Source organism: Bubalus bubalis, chromosome 18, assembly GCF_019923935.1.
Source record: "Bubalus bubalis isolate 160015118507 breed Murrah chromosome 18, NDDB_SH_1, whole genome shotgun sequence".
NCBI classification, from domain to species: Eukaryota; Metazoa; Chordata; class Mammalia; order Artiodactyla; family Bovidae; genus Bubalus; species Bubalus bubalis.
In genome coordinates, this window is record NC_059174.1 from 17,404,787 (window position 1) to 17,428,398 (window position 23,612).

Below are 23,612 nucleotides of genomic sequence, written 5' to 3' on the forward strand. Positions count from 1 at the left end.
ACCCTGGGCGCCGTTGTTATTGAGCGAGGCGAGGCCGGCGGCGCGCTGCAGCAGGGTTGGGCTCAGGAGGAGAGTCGACGGAGGGAGCGAGGGCCGGGAACGCGCGCGCGCGCGCCCGCGTTTCTGTGCCGTCTGCGGCGGCCACTCGCTCTCTTGTCTCCCGCCTCCCGATACGGTCTTGTTCAGCCCCCTCAGCCCTTCCGCCCTCCTCCCTCGCCGGCCCTCAGGTAGGAGGCGGCGCGCAAGCCCAGGTTCCGGAGTAGAGTCGCCAGAGACCGAGAGACGCGCGAGTGTGGGCGCGTGGGGCGGGAGGGGAGCGCCCCCCAGTGGGTAAAGGGGTGAGGGGCAGCGGGCGCGCGGGTGAGCCTCGGCAGGCGGGCCGACCCGGCGGCCAGGCTTCAGGGCGCGTGCGTGCGTGGTGGGGCGGGGCGCGCGCCGAGGCCTCGGTGCAAGGAGGCGCACGTGCAGCGGCTGGGAGCTGCCGCCGCGGGGCATCGAGGCCAGTGTCCACATCCTGGCCTCGCGGCCTAGAGTATGGCGCTGGACCGGCCGCTCTAGCCCGCTTCTGCGGGTCGCGGAGTCGGATCGAGCGTGCACTCATTTATTCTTTATTTCATTTATTCGAGATAGAGCGTTGAACACTTGTGGACGCGAAGTGCCAGGCTTCCAGGCGCTGAGAGCATAGTGATGAGCAAAATCGGACGAGGCCTGCCTTCGTGCCTCTTACAGTCTAGTGCAGGAGGCACTGGCAAGTACAGTGGCATCGCAGACAGGTTCATTTCCCTGATACCATTTTTATCTTTTGCACTTAAAATTTTATACTTTGCATCCTCATTTTATTTACTGTGCACCTTTGTGGCATGTTCTATCCACGTGTACTTACATACTATTGCCTTGCATATAGACACCAAATCTTGTGATTTATGGGCGAGTTTTCAAGGGTGATTTTGAAATTTCAAGGCGAATGAATTTTTACCTCAGGCGTTAACTTAGAGCTTTACACAAACGTAGTCAACACAGTAAAACACAGCTTTGCTAAGTGACAGAGAAAAGGGAGCTACAGAGGTGGTAAGAGGAAAGGCGTGGAATGCAGGCCGTTAACCTGCCATTAGGTGGAAGCTGGAGGGCGATCAGACCTCTCTGTCAAGTCCAAAGCAAGAGGCTTCGGACCCGAACGAGAGGCGAGCGGGAATGCTGTCCCCCGGAGCACCTGGCGCTTGGGTCCCCGCCGGGCGACTTTGAACCCGCGTGCTCTGCCGAACCAAAGCAGACGTGCTGCAGGCGGCGGCCCGGCTCGAGCCCCGGGATCTGGACAAACCTGGATCGCGGGCTGACAGCACCTCCTTTCGGTCTCCCGGCTCGCCGCCGGCGAGGTCTGCCGCCGCCTAGGGCAGGCTCTCCCCTACGCCGGAAGACTGCTTTGGAATAGCGAACAGCCGCACATTTCAGCTTTGTGTCTTTGAGACTTAGATGGCTGTTTAAAGTCTCATCTGGAGGTACCCATCTCGGAACCTCGGCTCTGTTGGGATGCCTGCTGGGGTCACTGGGTTCGCCCAGGAGAAAGAGAAGGGGCGGGGGAAGAGGCAACAATTCTGTCTCAAGTTAATTGACAGAAAACTGTTTTTTCAAGTCAGATCTGTTTGAGACATCCCCAGAAAGCGTTGCCAGCTGTGATTACACCTAATGTGAGAGCATGAACTAATTTAGGAGGTGAGATCTGAATAATGACACTGTACCCTGTATAGCCGCGGAGCCTGGCAGCCCCAGCAGTGGAGGGTACCTGGCGAAATACCCGTGCAGAATCAACAGCATGTGCTCAGTGCCCGGGGTCTACACACTCCGATATTCCACAGATTTTTACTGAAAGCTGTCTGGTGAGGAAGCCCGTTCTCATGGAGCTCACCAACAGGACTGAGATTATCTAGAAGGAGATGGTGGGTCTCCAGCCTTCTCTTCTTTGTGGGGGAGGCTCTAGTGGGCGTTGCCCAAGCCTAAACTGCCATCCCTATGCCACTGGGGATCTTGTATGGCCAGTCTCAGCCTACCTGCATCCCAGGCCTACCATTCTAAGGGCCTGCTGGATCGCTTTCCTTTAGATATCCTGCAGGCATGTTTAATTGACCCATACTTTGTCTCCTTGCCTTTGTCACCCAAACTGTCTCTTATCCTATGTCAGTGACGACAGGTACCACCTAGGGAGCCCCACATCTAACTTGACTCTACTTTATGTCCTATTTGTTTGAGTCTGTTTGGGCCTAGGATACTGCAGAAGCTTCCTAATTTATCATTCAGGGAATTAATATAAGGATCACTCCTGGCTCTGCTATAAACTGTTTATTCTTTCATTTGATGGATAACAATTCAGTTCTCTGAAATATGTAATCCCTGCTTTTCTTCCACCTAAGGAAGACTTCCCTGACCACCATATTTCAGAATGATCACGCCCCTGGAATTGCTTGTCCCTCTTCCACATCCTATGTGTTTAAAAATAATGAATTTCATGTTAATGGATATATGCTTTCCTGAATTGTGAGATGAAATGTGATCATGTATAGGCGGAGGAGAAACTTCAAAAGCAGTCATGTTTATTTTAAATATTGTCACATTGTTACACTCAGGATTCTTTTAGCTGCAAGTGACAAAACCAATTCAAACTGGCTTGAGTATAAAGGACTTCACTCATTTGATGAAAAAGCTTACAGGTAGGTCTTGCCTGTTATAGCATTGTTGGCTCCATCAGGCAAGGTTATCAGGATCTGTTTTCTAGTTTTGACTTAAATCGCAATAGTTCCTCTGCCAACTCAGAGCAAGGAAAGGATAACACTGTTTCTTCAATATTTTCTGCTAAAGTTGTAGAGCTGTTCTTACAGGGGTGTCAGTCACTTGCCCCTCTCCGAATATGAAGAAGAGACTGTTCCGTTGACTAAGCTTGGATTCATATGTCATCCTTCAGAAAGGGGTTTGATGTCAGGTCCACATTATCTGGAGTAGAGGAATTCTCCAAAGAAAAAATAGAGAAAGGACGCTGGGCAAGCAGGAACAATACATGTCTATTTTAGTCCCTCTCAAAGGGTCAACTGCAATATATGTCACCCCAAAAGAATAGTGATGAAGAGTGATGAAGTAGCCAGAACAGTATGTATGTGTTTATCTTGGTCCTTTGGGATCCTCAAGATTTCAGCTAAACCTGCAATGAGGTACTATCAACACTGATGTTACTGAAGGGTTTGTTTTGAAGTCTGAATGCACTTTGAATGGTAGAGCTGTGAGAAGTATAAATAACTAACATTCTGTTTTAAAATATTTCTGTGGCAGCATTTTGTTGTGGTTTTTTTTTTCTCTCCTTTTCATTTCTTAGGCTCCTAAAAAATGAAAATCTACTTTGTGTATAGGTATGTAAAATTCCTCATTATTCATTGATTAATGAAAACAAATGAGAATTTGAACAATAAAAAATGAAAGAATTGAGTGAGGTCATGTTTGAAATTTTAGGACTAGAGGTTTAACTTGTTGAGGCTTTTCAGGTGTTGAAATGTTGGTAAAGCATTATAAAATCATCTGTCTGAGGCTTTTAAAGCAAGGTGTTAGATTTGGGGAATGTCGAGTTTGCAAATAATGAATTTGTACTGTTGCTGTTAACCCTTTACCAGCTGCCCTAAATGCAGCTTTATGTTTTGGTGAAGTCCAGGCTTGTTTCCCCATACACACTCTGAATTTTTCGTCACAATGCATTTTAATAAAGCAATATAACAGCTATCTTGATTCCTCTACCCCTACCCTGGAGGAGAAAAAAAATAAAACCCCCTATTGTTAAAATGAGAGCATTTTCAGAAAAGAGGGAATATTGTGTCACAGGATATGAAACAAACTCATCCTTTTATTAACTCAAAATGGGTTCTCTAATGTTTATACACATCAGATAGCATTTCATCTCTTTTAGCCTTGGTTCAAAGGCCCAGGCAGTACCATTTCCTAGCATTTAGTTCATTTGCCCATAAAGCAGAAGAGAAAGGCTATTTTGTTCTAAAGAGTGTTAAATTTAGGATTTCAGTGGCCAAGATCATTTCAAATTAATATTTCAATCTAGACTATAAAATTTGGGAATGATTCTAAATTAAATTAATTCTAAATTTCAAAGTATGAAATATTTTTAATTTTCACCAAAGCCTTGGTCTTCCTGCATATATGTCTTTTTGGGGGCTATAGAGATTCATTTTGGATGCAACATTTTTGCTGTTTAAATTTAAAAAGTATATTACAGAATTAACTTTGTAATTGGACACTTTCATTCAATGCATAGAAATGCAGAATGATTTTTTAATGAAGACTAAGTTTGTGGTAACTAATTCTTTAAAAAAAAAAAACTCTGATCTTAAAAAAAAAAAAGAATAATTCAAAATATCTTTAGCTCTTTAGTTAATACCAAATTATGCATTTCCCTAGCCATTGTCATCTGCTAAATTGAAAGATGCTTGCATCACCTCTAAAATGATGCCTTGAATCTGCTGTGGTTGTGCTGGTAGCAATTTTGTATAAAGCTGTTATTCACATGTATTACATTAAGGCCAAAGGGGGAAGAAAGAAACATAAAATTATGTAATCCACTGCTCTTGAGAGAGAAACCACGTAGGTGACATCAAACTCTAGTTGTTGGAATTTTTCCAAGAAGTAATTATCTGTGTGCTTTTTGGGTAGTGATTATGGGACAAACGAAGGCTCGGCCAATTCAGCAAACATTTATCAAGTGCATGAAATGTCCAAGACACTGTTTTAGGGCCTTGGCTACTGCAAAGATGAATCATCCGTGATCCCTGTCCCCCCCACCCCAGACTTAATGTTTGACAGTGGTCAGGGCTGCACCCCAGGGAACCTCTGTTAAGAACTTTTGGTTCTGCTGAGAAGGCTTCTTAGTATGTGTTGTTACAGTGTGGCTTTGATTAGTCTCTGTCTTTGTTTACAGTTGCCCTATAACCAGAAGTTACACAAAAATTATGCACATGTACAAAATTAATAGATTAGAGAACATTCAAACTAAATACTTCAAGTTTTACTTCAAATGCATTTGACATTTATCAAAGAAATGATGAATGCTATCATCTGTGGGTGGCTGGATTGACTTTTGGGAAAAGTTATCACCAACTTTAATAGGGATCTTAGGGAAATTTCCCAGATCTTGACAGTTGTATAAAGATTTCCTACAGTTCAGAAGGCTCTCAGGATAGAAACAAAGTCTGCCAACTGGAGGGCTTGTTGAACCAAATACCTCTGTGTTACTAGGAGGTAAACGAAAGGAAGGATTTAAATAAAACTTGAAGAGGGGGAGGAGTGCGGAAGAACAAGAGGGTTTTGTATTTTTTTAAAACAAATTATTTTCCCAAAATGGTATTTCCTGGTAGACTTCTGAGGAATGAGATCAGAGGCTCACACTTCATTCCGCCACCCGGAGTCACACCCCAGGGACAGTGACGTAATTGAGTTTCCTAGTGCTTTTGCCACCCCGCCCCCGGCCCCCAGCCCCTCCCTGGAGCCATTCCCTTTCCTCTTGTTCTTGCCCCTAAAAGCTGACTCCTTCCAATGGGCTTCTGGTTTGGCCAGCAGAAAGAAGGCACAAGTAGGGGATCAGAGATGAGGGAAGAGAGAAGCTGGGGTGTTTCTTCCAGCGCTCTCCCTGCTTCAGTCTTACCCTGTAAAATCTCAGGTGGTGCTTCCCCCTTTCAAGATTGTACCTTCTTGCCCAGCACCCCTCCTGCCTTCCTGGGCTCCAGCTCTCCCTCCTGTAATACTCTTCCCTCCCCCTGTATCTTCAGACTGAGGATAGGAGGTTTGCCACTCTCTGGGCTCTCAGCATCTTCTGCTGATTTTCCAGACCCTGCCAACACTTCTGTAGGTTGTCCCTTCATTAAAATCCCTCCATTCAAACTGAGTTTAATTCTGTTTCCTCCTGGGATCTCAGTGATAGGCTGTATCATTACTACATCTTGCCTCACCTTCAGAACCAACAGATTTGATATATTTTATCCTCTTGTGGAACTGTTAGCTGTTTAGTAACTAGTTGGGTCATATTAAAAGTCAGTATGAATTAAAACCCTGACACAATTTTAATTCAATTTAGGTGCATGATGTTACCAAGTTATATATTTCAAACAAAACTATTCATCTTGAGCTTTAAAAATTAAATGTCGATAAATGTAACTGTACTGTTTTCAGAATGTTAACATGAAAAAAAATCAAAAGAAGAGTATCTTAAAAAAACAAATACTCCAAGTAAAATACATCCAATGTTTACAATATAGATCAGATCAGATCAGTGGCTCAGTCATGTCCAACTCTTTGCGACCCCATGAATCGCAGCACGCCAGGCCTCCCTGTCCATAAGGATATATTAATAGCTTGAGAAAAATACAGTATTACTTTGTGAGCTCATAAAATTATTTTTGAGTTTTTAAAATATAAAAACCTTTTAAGATATGAAAATGAAATGTGATTTTCTTATTGAAAAGCATGATAATTACTGTTATTCAATTTTTAAATTTTTATCTTGCATTTCTTAACAAATAAGGGCTTTACTGTTGTTCTCTGAAATAGGTAATGTTTTAAGTTTTAAAACAACAGTTTGAAAGCAAGCCATAATAAAATATGTTTCAATATATAGGTACTTATGAGGGAATCCTTTAAGTCATCCATTCAACTTAGCTATCCATTTCATACCTGCTGCCCAGTATTGTTTGAGGTCCTTACCTAAACAGTATTAAAAGCTAGTTAGGAAATATAGAGCAATTAGAAAGCAAGCTATTCACAAATGGCAATAAAAGTTAGGATACCTATTCAATTCTTGTGTTTACTGGTCTAGGAGAATAGGCTAGTTAAATTCCTGTTTCTTTTGGTTATTGTAGTAACATGCTGATATGTTTTAAGTAATTATAGATGCATTGAAATTTATCTGATTTTGTCAGTATATTGTAAAATTGCAGGAATATGTTCTTCTGTCCTTATGATGAAATTGGTCCTACTATTTAATGCATCAAGATGATAGGGTATTAATGCAGTGAGACCTCTATGGCCTTTTTAGATCAATAAAGATCAGGATTTTGTGTCTTCATCCTGGAGTATTTTGAACCTCAATGCTGCTGCTGCTGCTAAGTCACTTCAGCCATGTCCGACTCAGTGCAACCCCATAGACGGCAGCCCACCAGGCTCCCCCATCCCTGGGATTCCCCAGGCAAGAACACTGGAGGGGGTTGCCATTGCCTTCTCCAGTGCATGAAAGCGAAAAGTGAAAGTGAAGTTACTCAGTCCTGTCTGACTCTTTAGCGATCCCATGGACTGCAGCCCACCAGGCTCCTCTGTACATGGGATTTTCCAGGCAAGAACTGAACCCTAATTCTTATAAGTCAGCTGCTTTCATTTTGCAGACTGAGGCCCAGGGAGGGTGCTAAGTCGCTTCAGCTGTGTCTGACTCTGCGACCCTATAGACCAGTCCCTTCTGTTCATGGGATTCTCCAGGCAAGAATACTGGAGTGGATTGACATGCCCTCCACCAGGGGATCTTCCCGACCCAGGGATCGAACCTGCGTCTCTTGCAACTCTTGCATTGGCAGACAGATACTTTACTACTAGCACCACCTGGGAAGCCCAGGGAGGGTAAGTTCCTCTAAGACAGTGCCTCTCACACAGGCTTTAAAATCAGGGTGCCTCATAGTCAAGAAATCTGTGTCAATTGAAATAATTTAGTGGCACTTCATAGGCAAGAATCCTTTGATAAGGGGCAATCTGCCTTTAGCTCCCTCATTCTCAAAGCAGGAATAACAGTATTTACCTTAAAGGCTGGTGTTCAGGATGGAATGAGCTAATCCACCCATATGATTAGCCTACACCTGGCCTGGGCTCTCCACCCCCTGTGCACCTCTCCTCTTCTCCTCGGCAGGTGCCCAGGTAGTTCTAGAATGAGATGCCCAGGTGCATTCCCCACTGCCCCATGCTTGCTCCAGACTTTTCTTGACATGAGCCAGCCACTCCCATGGTTCTGTGCCAGTGATTTTTTATTCTCTTGCCACATAGAAGTCCAAGCAAGAATGTCTTTGTTTGATTTCAGTAGATATAGTCCGTGTAAAGTCCTCATTCCCAAATTTAAAACAAAGACTAACGTACCACGATACATACAGTTGGCATGGTTTCACAGGCATACCATGCACTCCTCCTCCTGTATTCATTCAACTGATGTGAACTGACCGCCTCAAATACTAACAGGTATTTGTTGTGGTCGCCTGGGATACATCAAGGAACACCACCAGCCAGACTTCCTGCCGTCTGTGGAAGTTATCTGTGGGAGAGATGTGATGTTGTGACAGCCATGTTCTTCTTGTTATGAGTTTATCCCTGTAATACTAAAGCTAAATCACTCTGATGTCATTGGATCACACAGTTATGAGACCACAGTTTTTTTCCTGCTGAGACATCACACGACTCAGGATTTGGCTATCTTTTTGTTTTACTGACATTAATTTTTCTCCTATCATGAGATTTAATTGGGAAATCATCAACATTATAAACTGTATGTTGTCATTTCCATTTTTGAAGTGAAAGTCGCTCAGTCGTGTCCAACTCTTTGCAACCCCGTGGACTATACAGTCCATGGAATTCCTCATGCCAGAATACTGGAGTGGGTAGCCTTTCCTTTCTCCAGGGGATCTTCCCAACCCAGGGATTGAACCCAGATCTCCCACATTGCGGGCAGATTCTTTAATAACTGAGCCACAAGGGAAGTCCATTTCCATTTTTAAATGTAAGCAAATTTGAGGACTGGGAATCTGGCTGCCCGTCAGTGAAAGGTGAAGGTAATTATCATGTTGCCTTGGCATATTTTGTCAATGGAGAATGGTCGGCTTGGTGTTCATCTGTGAGAAGTTTTTAAAATACATTTTAATGTGCCCTTTAAATATGTCTTGTTTTAAAGATATTCCATTTTAAAACATGCTAGGAGAAGAATTTGATATCTGTGCTTGCGGTAAAAAATAGGGCATGCAGAGCCTGGGTTTCTGCGTTAGGCTCCTTCGCTCCCTCCCTCCTTTATGTTAGTGCCTGGTCGCACAGCACACTCTTGGGCTCAAGGAGTGTCTGTGCACTTGTCTTGGGAAGAACTTCCATTTTCCCACTCCCATGGCTGCTTGACTACTTTCTTGTACGCCTTTCCTCACAAATGAGCTCTCTCCTCCCCATCCTCTCGGGGAACCGGAAAGGGAGGCCCTGACATTGTGCTTGCGTAACCATCACTGAAAGCTTTCCCTGTCTCTTGCATCTTCCTAGGTGATTTCTTTGTGTTATGCTGGGACAGTAGTTCTTTAAATAGAATATTCTCCCCTGGTAATCGCCCACAGTGCTGAGAGTACACCCTGCAAAAGGTGGGTCTAGGATGTAGGGTGCATCCTCGGCATTACCTGAAAGCTGAAGTTAGGGCTCTCTGGCATATCGCAGCAAATTTGTAGCAGTTCATTAGTGTAAGGAATCAGGAAACCAGGGCGCCGCCATCCCCCGTGGAAGAAGCAAAGACTTTTCACACCAGTGGAGACGTGAAGCTCTGAAGATGAAGCTGTTTACATGAGCTCTCGTTTATTCTAGAGAAACCAACTTGCCTAGTTCGAACCTGTTTTCTTCATAGCATATGTCTCACTGTCTGACCAAAACGGTGTTTATATCCTAGTCACTTGGCAAAAATTCTGTCATTGCTTCAGAGAGATTCATTTTAAGCCTAAAGCATGGAGCTGGTATATAAATGTGCTTTTGTAGTCTAAGGAAATGACCTTACTGCAAATTGATACAGGTTTTGTTTTTTTTGTTTTTTCCCCTTTAGTTCCCCCATAATATTGTTCCTAGGTGGGACTACCTTTTTAAACTAGAGGATAAATAGAGGCCTAAATCAGTTTGGTTATTCCCACTCATTCTAATTAAGAATCTTTGTTTCCACTCAACAAGATATGGGAAAAAATAGGGCCTCTTCATGATATTTCTATTGTCCATTAAATTATTTCAATTGAAACGGATTTCAGCATGTATCTGAGACAGTTTCCAAGTTACTGCCCTTTAAAGTCTGTTGATATTAAATGGGAAGACAACATGCAAAATTATATTTATAGGATATATGTACAGGAAGTATGAAATTTCTATGAACTATTTACAGGAGATGCCTGGTAGAATATATTAATCAGCATTTTAGTTGCTGTCTTTGGTTAGGATTATGGGGTTTTTTTAGCTTTCTATAAACTTCAATAAAGGTGTTTTCATACAACTTTTTTAATGCCTTGAAAGAGAATTTCCTTTTAGCAATATTAAAGTCCACATACTGTCCACTGTTACCACTTTCCCTCTTCGTTAACCAGCAAACCACACCTGAGGATGTTCATAGCAGTGCTTCTCAGACAGGCTATGATTTGCATTCATCAACGAATCATCTGTAATTAGAAGTAGAAATCTTTTCTTCCCAGCACACATACATCTCTTTCAGAAGTAGTTCTCTTTTATGATTGATGCTTGACATCTTAGAAATTAGGATAACCTTTATTATGTACATTGCTTTAATCAAAGCATTATTTTGTGGGTTGGACTCGAGATTACATGTTTAAGAAAAGCATCAGGTGAATGCCGGAAGGAAAATCGTCTTATTCATAAACCCTCAGCCATTGAAAAGACCATTAGGAGCCTATAGGTATGTAAGTTGGATAGAATTAAATAGTATTTTAAATAGGATATTTGACAATTGACCATGCAAAGCAATAGCTTCATTTGCACAGTGCCATCTATTTAAAAACCAGTAAACCTTTAACAGACAAATAATCCCCTCAATGTGAGGCTTTCAGGTAGTTATTATGTCAAATTTTTGGATGTCAAAATGTAGTCTGGCAGACATATTTGCCTAAGACCATTCAGCTGGCAGAGGTGGGATTATTTTCTGTCCCCCAAGTTCTAAAAACCTCCCCACTTTCTCTTGCAACATTGCACCTCTAAAAAGGTGCCCCTGCTGTATCCAAAGTATTCAATGATGTTTCTAGCTAGGGGTTAGCTCTAATTAACTTTAAGTTTTTTCCTATTATGTAAGGAAGTTCAGATTTTAAAATTTCAAAGATGATAAGCCTCTCTCCATTTTTTCTTCTTTCTCCTAAATGAGGAGGAAAAATATATATGAGATGCCTTTAAATAGTGTCCCACATATATTACTGTCAGAAACAGATTATTGGCATTCATGTTATGCTTCTCCATACCTTTTAATCATTTTTACAGCTGTTCACATGACAATTACATTTCCACTTTTAAAACATTGTTACAAATATACAGAGAGAGAGAGAGGTTCAAGAGGGAGGGAACACAGACTGATTCATGTTGATATATGGCAGAAACTAATACAACATTGTAAAAAAATTATCTTCCAATTAAATAAATATTTTTTAAATGCACAGAGAAAAGAGGAAAGCAAAGGAATAAACTACAAGCAATTACATAAGTGATAACTTTTGTGATCTGACATTTGGGGAAATGAGTTATTACTACTGCATTACCTTTTAATATCTCGGTTTTAACCTTTCACTGGATAAAGGTGAAATTCACATGTTTTAAACTTGGTAGGAACATAGCAGTAGGATGTTGCTAATTCTAGTTTTTACACCAACCACATTTTTTAACTGTAGGAAGAACCTGGAACTTGGTACCAGGTTACATGATGGTACCTAGAAGTAGACGTGTACAGTTTACCAATATGTCCTTTTGCAAAACTTATATTAATAACATACTGAGAAGTAAGTAGAAACTGTGCAGTGAGCCAGTGGGTTTAAATATGTAGAGAGTGAACTCACTGAACTTCTCAATTGGGCATTTAATAGGATTTGACCTGTTGGGTTTATTTGTGAATCATTTGTATTTTCTTGTCATTTTGAAGATTTAAGTTCAGATATTTTTAAAGCTCATCTTATTGAGATACACTATTAGTGCTTCTTTCTCATCACCTAACAAGACATCCTTTATTCTGCTGCCCCTTTCCCGTCCCCACTTTTGTACCGATCAGTGTTCTTTTTACAGTTGCAAACTGATTAGCCTGACACATCTCTGACACCACGTCTAAATCATCTTCTAAATACCAGGCTCATTTCCATAGATGTTCTGAGCACATGGCGTAAAAACACAGAATATACATGGAATATGACCTTTCCTCCTCTGATGCGCTGAGATGGGTAACTTAGGAAAGTGTCATGCGATTGTTGTGTAGCATGGATCCAGAAGTCCCCAGAGATCAAGAAGCACCCAACATGCAAACTAACCTAAAGAACTTATTAAATTTAAAAATTTAGTTCATCATGAGTTTGAGGTGTCTAAGGTTTTGCTGAACGTGTGTTTTTGTTTTAGTCCTGTTTTGATTTCAAAAATGCGTCTGCCTTATTTTCATATTATGTTAGAACCTTAGCATGAAGGAATGTGCCCATGAAGAGAGCATGGGTAAGCATATGTTAGCAAAACTTAGCATAGTCACATCTGTGTGTTTAGTTTATAATTTTATAAATTCTTTTATAATGCTTAACATTGGTTTGGCTATATTATGATATCTTCTTTTGTTAGTAAACTCTAAATCGAGAGGTACTTAGAAATCAGAAACTCTTAAATCAGAAAGGTGCATTTAGCCTACTGAAAGTAAGGGGAAAAGAGAATGGCAACAGTGTCCTATGTGTTTAAGCCAGAATGATTGGATCGTGAAAAATACCTAAAATAAAGTCCTATCTCTTCCACTCAATATTTCTTCACCAAATAAAGTTGAGTTTACTCTTTAAATTCTATGCCACCAGGCAGAGTGTTATAGTGAACCATGGTTTTAATATCCTTTGAGAAATGGCACATCTGTTCCGTAGTCAGTCTATCACTTTTAGCCTCTGTACAAAATACAAAGGAGACCTTACCAACCAGAAACATCTAGAACCTGGCAATTCAAATACCATTCTGAGCAAATATTTAATCTAATAACTGGCACTAAATGTTAGGCCTCATGGCAGCTCAATATCCACTAAACAAGTTTTAATAACAGGGTAAGCCCACTGTATCCAGAGCAAAGAGAGGCATGCCATGTTTACAGAGCCAAATCATTAACCTTGTCTGTTCTGACTTTAGCCCTCTGAAAGGACTCAGGACTATGGCAGCAAGCAACGAGTTTATTTTCAATGCCTTAAACATCTAGATAATACCCTGTATTTTACATATTGCTTTTAATAGTTAATATGATAAGTACCAAAGATCAGACTAAATTCTCTACATGCATTGGGCTTCCCCAGTAGCTCAGTGGTAAAGAATCTGTCTGCCAATGCAGGAGACAGGGCTTCAATCCCTGGGTCAGGAAGATCCCCTGGAGAAGGAAATGGTAACCCACTCCAATATTCTTGCCTGGAAAATCCCATGGACAGAGGAGCCTGATGGGCTGCAGTCTGTGGGGTTGCAAAGAGTCAGATACGACTTAGCTACTAAACAACAATGACAAATTGTTAATTAATTATTGTAATAGTCTTACAGTCTTATGACTATGTAAGACTTATGTATAGTCTTATGACTATGCAAGACCGTACAAAACTTACAACTATAATTTTTTATGATTTTTGAAAATCTCTTCACAGATGGGGAAGCCAAGAGTAAATAGACTGCCTAGGTTCAGTTGCAACGTGTTAAACAGTGATTTCAACCTGTTAGACGATTAAACAGCACATCTTTCCCAGAGACGCATCACATGAGCCCTGTACTCAACTCTGAGATATGCAGGATTCTGCACCCCTGTTTCACAGGTGGTAAAATCAATGTCAATATATTACAGGTGACCCACCAAAATATAGGATAATGAGCAGTGGCACTGGACCATGAACTCTATGTGTAACCCTTTCCTGCACTGCTACTACTCAGGTTTCTTCTGACACTAGTGAGGGTGTATTGTCTACATTTGTGTTTCTGGCTTGGAATTTAGCACTCTGTGGGTGGCAGGGTTGATCAGGGATCCCTACACACTGCCGCCCACCGCAGCAGGAATGGCATGGGATACTCCTGTGTACAGCATCTCTGTCCCCGTTCCAGCCCCAGAGTTGTAATAGGCAGAGCTGTTGGCCAGACCTAGGCGAGGGGCTTGGTCTTCGGCAATGCTGCCTTCCCCCTTCTCTGCCTTTTATTTGACAGGGACATTCCTTCCCATTTCAGTTTAGTAGTGCCTTTGTGTTCTTAAGCACCTCCCCCACCATAAAAATAGAAAAGAATCTATGAGTCATTTAGACTTTAGTATGGCTGTCTGTGCCTAACTTTTGCTGTAACTATAAAATGAAAGCCTCTGGAATATCCTGGCTTCCTCCCTGAGAAGAATGAGCTGGGAGTTGGTCTCAACATCAGGATCCCCAGAGACCTATTGCCCAAGACACTTGGGTGTAGAGTTGTTGCACATCAGGCATCCTGAGCAATGGGACTCTTAGCCTGAGCTCGCTCTCTCTTCTCCCCTTTCTGCTCAAGCCAGAAGGCCTCTACTCTCTTCCAAGTTGTCAGGAAGCCAGAGAATATTCTCCGTTTCCCCAGTGATCCACCTCCCAACAGCAGACATCCAGCAATCAGAATTGGAATACATTGAAGGTGGTCAAGTTCTATGGGCAGAGCACCCATATGCTTCTGCTTCAGGCGTCTCGGGTAGTAGAGGGAGGGTGGAGAGCCTTACCTGCTTGAGACTTAGTAAGGGTTTCTGTATCTGTGCATCGAGGATTAAATTATTCATAGCATCAGAGAAGCCCATCCTTACTGATCGTAAGGAATCTACCTGCCAATGCAGGAGACACAGGGTCAGTCCCTGGGTCAGGAAGATCCCTTGGGGAAGGAAAGGGCAACCCCATCCAGTATTCTTGCCTGGAAAATTCCATGGACAGAGGAGCCTGGCGGGCTACAGTCCATGGGGTCGCAATGAGTCAGACATAACTTAGCAACTAAACAACAACTGATGCATGTGGTAGGTGTGGAGAATTACTAAGAAGAGAGGGAAGTGCTAAGCAATTAGTTTGGCTAAACACAAGTAAGGACTCTTAAGTCATTGTTGTGTGTTAGTCACTCAGTCATGTCTGACTCTGCGACCCCATGGTCTGTAGCCCACAAGGCTCCTCTGTCTTGCCTGGAATTCTCCAGGCAAGAACACTGGAGTGGGCTGCCATTTCCTTCTCCAGGGAATCTTCCTGACCGAGGGATTGAACCCAGGTCTCCTGCACTGCAGGCAGATTTTTTGACCATCTGAGCTAAAGGGAAGTCCCAATAGGCACTTACTAATGCCTGATTACAGTACCGCATGATGATTATGCATGTCATTGAATATGTATCAAATAAAGTTTGTCATAAAATTTTTGACAATATTAAGTTTTATTCGCATGATCAACCTTCATATTTCATTGCTTATGTGGCATAGTTTTGACTTTAAAAAAAAAAATCTCGTAAGACACTGTTGCTTTGATGACTGCATTACTTATCCATGGGTCTGGTTTTTCCATTCATTTGGGAGTTTCATATTGCATGGTGATAGTCACTGACTCTGTTTCACTTGCCCAGTTACTGTAGCTGAAATCCCCTCTTGGTGTGAGTTCTTTTGCCATATATTATAGATTAATTCAGTGAACTTTTATTTGATCCCAGCCATGTAACATTCATTGTGCCATGTGAATTTAGATATAGATTAGAAGCTTATCCTGTCCTCAGGGAGCTCATGATCTAGTAGAGAATCATACCACCTTATAGGTGATTGTCCAAAAAGGGAGCAAAAGGGAATACAGGACCGTGCATCTTCTGATTCTGTAAGGTGTGGAATAACAAAACTTTTTCTGTATTTGGTTTCCAAATAACATCTCTAAAGCTACCAGCCATCATGTTGTGCTTTCAGAAATGAGGAGTGTTGTAGGATAGTACTCACTGCAAGGCCTTAGCTTTTTGTGCTGGTGGAGAATTTTTAAGTGAAAGTCATTCACTAGTAAAATGTGTTTCCTTTAGCCAAGTACACAGTGGTAGTGCCTTTTTAGAATCCAAGTCTAAAGATGTTGTCAAATCCCAGGTCCACTTAATGAAAAGTCAACCAGAAGAACTTTGCTATTCACAACAAAGGCAAAATGCTATCAAGAATGAGGCTTACTACCACAGGGATGAGAGCCAATTACATTCTTGAAGTTTGTAAGTTTACATGAAAAGGATATATTGGGAGTGTATTGGGAAGCCAAGCTTGCTGTTGTCAGCTCTTAGAATTACACTTGGTAGGAGAAGTCAGGGTCAGGAATGGAATGAAGATGTCAACAGCAGATGAACAAGGGAGACAATTAGTGTTGGCCCAGGGGTCCAGTGAACTCCCAAAGGTTCTAGCATGGGTCTGGCAGTGGGCTTGGTGTAAGTGTATCAAGGTCACCCTTATATCAGAGGTGAGAAAGAGGTTAGTGTGGGGAGAATTTAAATAGCATACTTTTAGCCCTTCTAAAGCATTATATTTTCCTAAATGCCCTCCCAGGGACATTCCGGATGATCGTGCAGTTTAAGGCTAGGCTATGGTATATCCATAGCAAATAGAATATCCCCATAAATAGCAGGGAAATCAAATAATAGCAAACAACTTGAAACAACTCCATCCTTCCTTTGTTTGTAGCAATGATAGAAGCAAAATCGCAGCATATAAAAATGCATGTATTAGTCCATTCTTAAGAAAGAATCTGGGCATGTTACTTTCTCCCTCCATACCAACCAAAGTTATACTAATTAATGAGTGTCCTACATTAGTAGGAATTGTTGCTGCTTACCCACTCCTTCAAGCTAGAACTTTAAGACCATCTTGGAATCCTGCTTGGCTCTCCACACCTAGCAGAGCAGGAACTCTCACTTGTATCTTTTTAAATGCTTTTTAAGCCTCTACCTGCCTTCTCAATACCGTGGCCTCTGCTGTGGTCATAGCCCTTTGTGAGATAAAACCCTCACTTGTATCTTTTTAAATGCTTCTTAAGTCTCTACCAGGAGAAGGCAATGGCACCCCACTCCAGTACTCTTGCCTGGAAAATCCCATGGACGGAGGAGCCTGGTAGGCTGCAGTCCATGGGGTCACTAAGAGTCGGACATGACTTCACTTTCACTTTCACTTTCCACTTTCATGCATTGGAGAAGGAAATGGCAACCCACTCCAGTGTTCTTGCCTGGAGAATCCCAGGGACGGAGAAGCCTGGTAGGCTGCAGTCCATGGGGTCGCACAGAGTCAGCCACAACTGAAGCGACTTGGCAGCAGCAAGTCTCTACCTGCCTTCTCAATACCATGGTCTCTGCTGTGGTCATAACCATCTGTGAGATAAAACTCTCACTTGTATTTTTTTAAATGCTTCTTAAGCCTCTACCTGCCTTCTCAATACTGTGGTCTCTGCTGTGGTCATAGCCCTTTGTGAGATCAAATGGGTTTCTTGCTTCTATTCTTGCTTTCTTCAACCCATCTTCCAGAGCCTATGGCTGTGGCTTCCCCTTCTTGCTTAGAGAATGAAATTCAGACGGTTTGCAGCTGGTTCTTGACTCACTTTCCCAGCCTTACCTCCAGTGGACTCTTTGCTGTGCTCTACTCAAGCTTCTCTGAGCTCATTTACATTCTCTGGACATGCCAAACATTTCATATTACTCCTTACCTGTACCCATGCCTCTATTCAGCTCACTACCTTACAGAAACTTTACAAAATCCTCCTAGGTGGAATTAATCACTTCTGCATCTGTACTTCAGATGTGAAGGATCCATTGTAGTATTTATCATTTGATTATGGTTGTTTACTTTTCCATCTTAATTAGCTTTGTAACACCTAGCACAGTAATTGAAACATAGTAGATACTCACACATGGATTTATTTTTAACTTAAAACAAGATGAAGATTTTAGGATGCCAGAATCTCACAGAATTGGCTCGTTTTTGTTTTTTTTTTTTTTATCAGAGTTCTTAGTTACAAGCAGTATAACCAACTCGAGCTCGTTCAAGCAAGAAAGGGATGAATTGAAGACCGTTGGGTTACTTGAAGACGTCCCCAGGGGTCCACAGAGACAGATGTTGAGTAATCCAGAAACAGGAAACTGAAAGTGAAATTTGTGCAGTTGTGTCCCACTCTTTGAGACCCCATGGACTACATATACAGTCCATGGAATTCTCTAGGCAGAATACTGGAGTGAGCCTTTCCCTTCTCCAGGGGATTTTCCCAACCCAGGGATCAAACCCAGGTCTCCCGCATTGCAAGTGGATTCTTTACCAGCTGAGCCACAAGGGAAGCCCAAGAATACTGGAGCGGGTGGTCTATCCCTTCTCCAGTGGATCTTCCTGACCCAGGAATCAAACTGGGATCTCCTGCATTGCAGGAGCAGAATACCAGAAGCAGGAGCAATTCAGAAAATCTCTACAGGGAACCAACGTGCCGCACTGCAGTGTGTGCATTCCTTCAGATGCACCCCCGGTACCCCGAGCCCGACACCAGGCTCAGCTGCTCCCTCTGGAAACTGATGCAGCTCCCAGTGCTGCCACCGCCCCAGCCAAAATGGGTTCTCTGAAGTCCACTTTGCCTTAAGTCCTGACAGGAGTCAAGCTCCATCTGATTGGTTGAGCCTGGACCACGTGTCTGAGCCCTAGCTGCAAGGGAGGCTGGGAAAATGAGCACGTGTCTTCCATGTGGTTGTGGGTCTCCATCTCTCACTAAGAGCCATGAGGTAGGGAAATCCCCAGACAAGAAAGTTAGCTCACATGTTGGGGGGTTAGGATGGGGGTGAGGGATTTAAGGAAGGTGCAAAAAGAGTGGCATATGTCCACTAGAATTTTCAAGACACAAAGAACCTAATTAAGAGCTTCCTTTGTTGGTATATCTGAATCTTGGCGGATTCATTTTGATATTTGGCAAAACTAATACAGTTATGTAAAGTTTAAAAATAAAATTAAAAAAAAAAACAGCAACAACAAAAATGGCAAGATCAAACTGGGCAGTTGGAGGAGAAATGAATAAAGGGGATATTTACAAAGGATAGACAGGGAATAGAGCAGTACCTCAGGACTAATAACACTTGCCACCACCCCAGGTCTGAAGGAGCACTCTCTGACGAGAGCCAAGACCACATAAGCGATGCTGTCTGCCCTGGACAAGCCCTCAGGGAGAGAGCCAGAGGTGTAAACGCCTTGACTCTCCCCCTTCCTTTCCTGCTGAGGCTCCCACTGGCACCACACAGAAACCAGCACCCACAGAGCCCATTCAGGCTGTTCTCAAGCATCAGTCATGAGGGCACCAAGCACATTGGTGAAGGGTGAGAGCACAGCTGAAGACAAGCAGCACATGAAGCCTAATCAATACATCACCAGCATTTTTCTTTTCACTTTATTCAATATTTCCTTTGGGGATGTCACTGGACATTTTCACTGTACACACCAGCCTTAAAAACTGTCCTTCTCATATTGAGAAGGAAATTTCCTGCCACCCGCTAGCCTCTGTCTCCTCCTCATTAAAATCTAGCCTTCTAAAGAAAGTAGGTGTAGGAACTGTCATTGAAATGAGTACCATGCCCCTCAAGAATTTGTGCAATGTAACCCATAATCCTTTTGAAGTATATGGTGACTTGTACAAAAATAACCAGTTCTTGGCTGTTTCCTCTGGAAAAGAATATTGAGGAGAAAGCATCATCATTGTCTTTGAGTATATTATGGGTTGCTGCTGCTGCTAAGTCACATCAGTCATGTCCAACTCTGTGCAACCCCATAGACGTCAGCCCACCAGGCTCCTCTGTCCCTGGGATTCTCCAGGCAAGACTACTGAAGTGCGTTACCATTTCCTTCTCCAATATTATAGGTACCTTCACAGAATACAGGCTTCCTTGATAGCTCAGTTGGTAAAGAATCCACCTGTAATGCAGGAGACCCCAGTTGGATTCCTGGGTCAGGAAGAGCTGCTGGAGAAGGGATAGGCTACCCGCTTCAGTATTCTTGGACTTAACTTGTGGCTCAGCTGGTAAAGAATCTGTCTGCAATGTGAGAGATCTGGGTTCAATCCCTGGGTTGATAAGAACCCCTCTAGAAAAGAAAGGCTATCCATTCTGGTATTCAGGCCTGGAGAATTCCATGGACCATACAGTCCATGGGATCACAAAGAGTCAGACACAACTGAGTGACTTTTGCTCACAGAATATAGAGACTAGTTGTTTTCCATCCTCCCAGAAACCCCTGCTAGGGGAATTGAGGTATATCATGAGATCGGGGCTTCCCTGGTGACTCAGATGGTAAAGAATCCACCTGCAATGCAGGAGATCCAGGTTCAGTCCCTGGGTTGGGAAGATCTCCTGGAGAAGGGAGTGGCTACGCACTCCAGTATTCTTGCCTGGAGAATTCCATGGACATAAGGAGCCTGGCAGGCTACAGTCCATGGGGTCACGAAGAGTCGGACACGACTGAGCAACTAACACTTGCACTTTGATGTTTTTTCATGAGATATTTAGATAAACGTAGAGTGTTATTTTTTACTTTAAAAAGTTATATTATCAGAATTCTTGCTTTAAAAATGCAAATGATAGAGAAATGTGAGGAGTGCTATGATTTATGGGGTCGCAAAGAGTTGGACACGACTGAGCAATTGAACTGAACTGAAGGGCAGATGTCATCCTTTGTGTGTCCACTTCCTCCTCTGCTCTTCTCTTCACCTATACCCATACCAACATTAGCAGTATGGCAGAAAATAAAAAGATTTTTTCTAATCATATTAAAACAACTGTGTCATCCTAGGTTGTTGAAGGTGAGATCTTGAAGCAGTATTTACTCTGTCAAGGCCCATGTAGCCTTGAGAGAACATAGAATCTGCATCTCACTCTGTGAGTACAAAAAACCATTTGCAAAGATGCAAACCTGAGCTGTGCCACACGGCAGCCACTTACAAGGAGTTCCTGAGCTTCTTCTATCCATTTATTTAAGTGCTAATGTAAATTTCTAACTTGCCAGTTTCCTACCAAAATAGAGATTTGCCTTGTTAATTTTTTTCTTTTTTTTTTTAAGTTTGGATGAAGGGCTCTACTGCTAATGAATACTTGAAATCTCTTGGTGCAGTTTTTGGCATTTTTAGACATCAAATACCGAGAGTGTTTGCTGGCCAAGAACAGAATATTTATACTTTTGTTAGGTGTTCAAGAAATAAGTATGGTTGATACTTGATGGGAGCGTAAGAATGCAGGATTACATCAAACATACTGAATTTTCCATGTGGATTTTAGAGATGTGTCTGGAGGACTTTGAAGACTGCTCACATCTCTCATCCTGTAGAAAGAATTCCCTGACCTGGCCCTCCCTAGTCCTTCCCTTCTGTAATCTGTCAACATCAAAATCCAAAATCTCGCCACTTCTCACATGACGCCCACTACTACCGCAATAGCCCAGCGCCAGCGTCTATCCCAGGGGTTGTTACTGTGGCCTTCTCCTGTTGTCCCTGCTGCCACCCTCCACCCACCGTGGGCATTTCTCAGTACAGTAGCCATCGTGACCCTTTGGAAGTTAAGTCAGATCCTGGTACTCTTCTGCTCAAAACTACGCAGAGGACCCCATCTCAGTCTGAGTGGAAGCCAGGTCCTTACAATGACTGCCAGGTCTCTGTACAGTTGCCTTCCCACCCTCCTTATCCCCAAGCTCTCTGCCCCTCCTTTCCTTCTCACTCACTCGTCCCACTCTGGCCTCTTTCCTGTGTTCTTGCTTCAGGGCCCTTGCACTGGCCATTCCCTCTGCCTTGAGGGCTCTTCTGAAATCTGGAATATTCACTCTCTCACCTCCATTAAGTAATTGCTCCAGTCTCACCTTCTCAGTGAGCCCTGCTCTGCCTCCTTTTACAATTCTAATCTGACCTCTTCTCCAAATTCAGATTTCCTTAGCTCCTCTGCTTTTTCCACAGGGCTTATTACAATTGTGCTGTATAATTTACTTGTATATCACGCTTCTTGCTTGTATCCTCCATTAGAATAGAAGTTTCACAAGTGTCAGGATCCTTATCTTTTTTTGTTCACTGACATGTTCGCAGTGCCTAGAACATTCAGTTCAGTCACTCAGTCATGTCCGATTCTTTGTGACCCCATGAATCGCAGCATGCCAGGCCTCCCTGTCCATCACCAACTCCCCGAGTTTACCCAAACTCACGTCCATCGAGTCGGTGATGCCATCCAGCCATCTCATCCTCTGTCATCCCCTTCTCCTCCTGCCCCCAATCCCTCCCAACATCAGGGTCATTTCCAATGAGTCAACTCTTCGCATGAGGTGGCCAAAATATTGGAGTTTTAGCTTCAGCATCAGTCCTTCCAATGAACACCCAGGACTGATCTCCTTTAGGATGGACTGGTTGGATCTCCTTGAAGTCCAAGGGACTCTCAAGAGTCTTCTCCAACACTACAGTTCAAAAGCATCAATTCTTCTGTGCTCAGCTTTCTTCACAGTCCAACTCTCACATCCATACATGACTACTGGAAAAACCATAGCCTTGACTAGACGGACCTTTGTTGGCAAAGTAATGTCTCTGCTTTTGAATAGGCTATCTAGGTTGGTCATAACTTTCCTTCCAAGGAGCAAGCGTCTTTTAATTTCATGGCTCCAGTCACCATCTGCAGTGATTCTGGAGCCCCCAAAAAATAAAGTCAGCCACTGTTTCACTGTTTCCCCATCTATTTCCCATGAAGTGATGGGACCGGATGCCATGATCTTCATTTTCTGAATGTTGAGCTTTAAGCCAACTTTTTCACTCTCCACTTTCATTTTCATCAAGAGGCTTTTCAGTTCTTCTTCACTTTCTGCCATAAGGGTGGTGTCATCTGCATATCTGAGGTTATTGATATTTCTCCCGGCAATCTTGATTCCAGCTTGTGCTTCTTCCAGCCCAGCGTTTCTCATGATGTACTCTTCATATGAGTTAAATAAGCAGGGTGACAATATACAGCCTTGACATACTCCTTTTCCTATTTAGAACCAGTCTATTATTCCATGTCCAGTTCTAACTGTTGGTTCCTGACCTGTGTATAGGTTTCTCAAGAGGCAGATCAGGTGTTCTGGTATTCCCATCTCTTTCAGAATTTTCCACAGTTTATTGTGATCCACACACTCAAAGGCTTTGGCATAGTCAATAAAGCAGAAATAGATGTTTTTCTGGAACTCTCTTGCTTTTTCCATGATCCAGCAGATGTTGGCAATTTGATCTCTGGTTCCTCTGCCTTCTCTAAAACCAGCTTGAACATCTGGAAGTTCACGGTTCATGTATTGCTGAAGCCTGGCTTGGAGAATTTTGAGCATTACTTTACTAGCATGTGCTGCTGCTGCTAAGTTACTTCAGTCATGTCCAACTCTGTGGGATCCCATAGATGGCAGCCCACCAGGCTCCCCCGTCCCTGGGATTCTCCAGGCAAGAACACTGGAGTGGGTTGCCATTTCCTTACTAGAGTGTGAGATGAGTGCAATTGTGCAGTAGTTTGAGCATTCTTTGGCATTGCCTTTCTTTGGGATTGGAATGAAAACTGACCTTTTCCAGTCCTGTGACCACTGCTGAGTTTTCCAAATTTGCTGGCATTTTGAGTGCAGCACTTTCACAGCATCATCGCCT